Here is a 4,723-nt window from a genome sequence, read left to right on the forward strand (position 1 = left end):
ATGGTCCAACTTTTTCTGTCTCTCCAAAATGTGTTCCAAATTACACCTCCGAAATTGTCAATGACACAAACGTCTAGGGATTGCCTTGAACCTAGCTGTAGCTGCTTTCTTCGGGTCACCAATTTTTTTGGGGGGTGAAGGAGGTGTTTTTGTATACTCAGACATTCAAATAAAAAAAAATATTTAAAGGGTAAAAGTCTGAAGAATTTAAATCAGGTAAGTATGGCTACCGCTCAATGTCAAACCTCGTTCTGTTGAGTCGACCCCCGAATTTGGCAAACACATTTTAAATCGCACGAAGGTCAGACCATTTAATCTACAAAATTACTACTTTGTGAACAGGCCATTCATAGGCTGAAGTTAATGTATACCAAATATGAAGCAATTTGGTCAACAGATGTAGAAGTTATTAGCATTTTTTGGGGGGGTTACAACAACAACAACAACAACAACAACAACAACAACAACAACAACAACAACAACAACAACAACAACAACAACAACAACAACAACAGTAAGAACAACAGTAAGAACAACTCGACCTACACCAACAGGTATACTACCAGACATTGTAAACGCATCAAGCGTTGACAAGCAATCAATTTCAGATCCCTGTAGGCTACCTTCAACATCAAATGCGAAGGTCCTGTGTTCTGCGCAGAAACGGAAGTCATTGTATTAATGGCCAGAATGTCATGACCGATTTGACAGCCATCATCATACAAGCTCGCGGCATGAATAAGGGCAGAAAATTGCTCTAATTGGGAGTCGACTGCCACGACTAACACAGTTTCGGCGAGAGATATTGTGTAATTGAGTAATCAAGCGGCAATGACTGCATGGTGCGAAAATTGTGTGTCACTGAATGTTTGTGGAATGAAGCGAATATAATAATCTATTGGGCATGAAGTATGCACGATCGTCAAATATTGTTGCACTTGCGTATACAATTGTTTAAAACAAAACGTATCAGAAGTTTAAGAGCCTGGGTGTTTCCATAGCACAATGGAGATGTTTTTTTGTCTGATGTTTTAGTGTGTGTTGTCTTATGACTTTTTTCATGTAAATGTTATGAGTTCCATCAACACAAACGAATTTCTTCAGGAGTGCACACCACACACAGCTATATATGTCTTGTTAGGCTAAGTTCTATTTAATCAGAGTATGTTTGCGTGTGCTTATACCTAGTGATATTGTAAAGCGCATAGTGCTTTTAGTTATGCGCTATAGAAATCTCCTTAATAAATAAATAAATAAATATACCTTCTTTTTAAACAAAGCCCCAATCCCCAATCCGTTTATTTTTGGTATATGGTCAAGCAGAACTTGGAGGGTTCCTGTCACCACGTAGAAGTCTGAACAACTCTGTAATGATTTACATCATTCTTTTATAGACTGAAAAGAAGGCGTCTTTGGGTGTCTTGTTTAGACTGAAAAGAGCATGCCCTCACAATGGACTGACATCTGTGACCACCTGCAAATTTAATGAAGCCAACATTTTCAACTCTACTGACTTACGGCAGCTGAAAAGATGCTCTCATTCATTGTAAAATCCTGGAGAGATCTGTGATAGCATGATTCTAATTACTACAGTCAAACGTGTCTGTAACGACCACCCAAGGGGCCGACCAAAAATAATCATTACAGACAGGTGGTCGTTATGAAAAGGTGAATCATATCGAAAAAGCTTCGTCGGTTGTCCTGTGGGGTGGTCTTCTTGGACAGATAGTCGCAACCGGAAGGCAGCCACAAATATAAACATATTCTACATACATAAAAAGCAAATAAGCCTACAAACCCGCTCCAGTCCAATCATATTCCGCGTACACAATCATTACTTCCATCCCCATTTTGAAATATCGCAACAACAGACTTCCAGATATATAACACGATCATATGTGTTCTCTGTTTGCATGTTTGTCCAGTGTCTTGTCCCCACACAAAGCATATTTAACTCTACCTGTCCCAAGATAGGCCAAATGGTTCTAAGAGGACGTTAAAACTAATTATCATCAACCGGAAGGTGGTCGCCAGGGCAGGTTTCACAGTTAAAGCACGGCATCTTTAAGTGGGGTATTTCATTTGAGAAGAAAAAAAGAATTCTCACACAATTAACGCGTTTCCAGTGAAACCCAAGATCGATGAAGCGAGCACGAGGGAGAGAAAACTGTCGCTTCAGTTGAGAGAAAAGGAATGTCGTCCCGTCAGGCACAGCCACAAAATGGAATTAACAGCGAGGCCCCAGAGCTGGTCTGAATACAAATGAATCCCTTGTTTTTCACAGATTGGATAATTGTGTTGAACGTACAAAGAGAAAGGAGCACGATTAGGCGGGGGTGGGGGGGGTGGGGGAGATGGAAAAGAATGGAAAAGAAAAGGTGACACGACACTGAGACGCCATGTGAGAGTCGCAGAGAGGTGATGACAGAAAGAGAAAGAGCTAGAGACACAGAGACAGAGAGAGACAGAGGGAGGCAGAGAGAAACAGAGAAACAAGTCGCGTAAGGCGAAAATACAACATTTAGTCAAGTAGCTGTCGAACTCACAGAATGAAACTGAACGCAATGCTATTTTTCAGCAAGACCGTATACTCGTAGCATCGTCAGTCCACCGCTCATGGCAAAGGCAGTGAAATTGACAAGAAGAGCGGGGTAGTAGTTGCGCTGAGAAGGATAGCACGCTTTTCTGTACCTCTCTTTGTTTTAACTTTCTGAGCGTGTTTTTAATCCAAACATATCATATCTATATGTTTTTGGAATCAGGAACCGACAAGGAATAAGATGAAAGTGTTTTTAAACTGATTTCGACAATTTAATTTTGATAATAATTTTTATATATTTAATTTTCAGAGCTTGTTTTTAATCCAAATATAACATATTTATATGTTTTTGGAATCAGAAAATGATGGAGAATAAAATTAACGTAAATTTAGATCGTTTTATAATTTTTTATTTTTTTTTACAATTTTCAGATTTTTAATGACCAAAGTCATTAATTAATTTTTAAGCCACCAAGCTGAAATGCAATACCGAAGTCCGGGCTTCGTCGAAGATTACTTGACAAAAATTTCAACCAATTTGGTTGAAAAATAAGGGCGTGACAGTGCCGCCTCAACTTTCACGAAAAGCCGGATATGACGTCATCAAAGACATTTATCAAAAAAATGAAAAAAACGTTCGGGGATTTCATACCCAGGAACTCTCATGTCAAATTTCATAAAGATCGGTCCAGTAGTTTAGTCTGAATCGCTCTACACACACACACAGACAGACACACGCACATACACCACGACCCTCGTCTCGATTCCCCCCTCGATGTTAAAACATTTAGTCATAACTTGACTAAATGTAACAAGTCGCGTAAGGCGAAAATACAACATTTAGTCAAGTAGCTGTCGAACTCACAGAATGAAACTGAACGCAACGCAATTTTTCAGCAAGATCGTATACTCGTAGCATCGTCAGTCCACCGCTCATGGCAAAGGCAGTGAAATTGACAAGAAGAGCGGTTTAGTAGTTGCGCTGAGAAGGATAGCACGCTTTTCTGTACCTCTCTTCGTTTTAACTTTCTGAGCGTGTTTTTAATCGAAACATATCATATCTATATGTTTTTGGAATCAGGAATCGACAAGGAATAAGATAAAAGTGTTTTTAAATTGATTTCGACAATTTAATTTTGATAATAATTTTTATATTTTTAATTTTCAGAGCTTGTTTTTAATCTAAATATAACATATTTATATGTTTTTGGAATCAGCAAATGACGGAAAATAAGATAAACGTAAATTTGGATCGTTTTATAATTTTTTATTTTTTTTTACAATTTTCAGATTTTTAATGACCAAAGTCATTAATTAATTTTTAAGCCACCAAGCTGAAATGCAATACCGAAGTCCGGGCTTCGTCGAAGATTACTTGACCAAAATTTCAACCAATTTGGTTGAAAAATGAGAGCGTGACAGTGCCGCCTCAACTTTCACGAAAAGCCGGATATGACGTCATCAAAGACATTTATCAAACAAATGAAAGAAACTTTCGGGGATTTCATACCCAGGAACTCTCATGTCAAATTTCATAAAGAACGGTCCAGTAGTTTAGTCTGAATCGCTCTACACACACACACACAGACACACACGCACATACACCACGACCCTCGTTTCGATTTCCCCTCTACGTTAATACATTTAGTCAAAACTTGACTAAATGTAAAAAGAGAGACGCACGCACGCACGCACGCAAGCAAGCACGCACGCACATGCACGCACACACACACACACACACACTGACACACACGCACATACACACACACACACACACGGAGACAGAAAGAAAGTCAAAGTGAATGTATAGTTTGAATCCTTCTGGAAAGTAACATGTATAACAGTTCTTTTGGGCAGTCATGGAATTCCATCGAGTAAAATCTGTTTTGAAGGTGGCAGTTGTAGCAGAGCTTTAAGCTGAAAGATGGTTCTTCTATTCAACGTCGAGTCATGAAAACCGATCAGACGCCCAGAATATAGTTGTACACCTACAGACACAGACACACACAGACGCAAATAAGCGTATAGACACACACACACAGAGGAGTACAGACAGACACAGGCACACAGAAACACAGGAACACACACACACACACACACACACACACACACACACACACACACACACACACACACACACACACATTGAAATCTGGGCTCTTGAAATGATAATAAAGCCGTCTT

The sequence above is a fragment of the Littorina saxatilis genome, linkage group LG12 (genome assembly GCF_037325665.1).
Source record: "Littorina saxatilis isolate snail1 linkage group LG12, US_GU_Lsax_2.0, whole genome shotgun sequence".
In the NCBI taxonomy this organism is placed as follows: Eukaryota; Metazoa; Mollusca; class Gastropoda; order Littorinimorpha; family Littorinidae; genus Littorina; species Littorina saxatilis.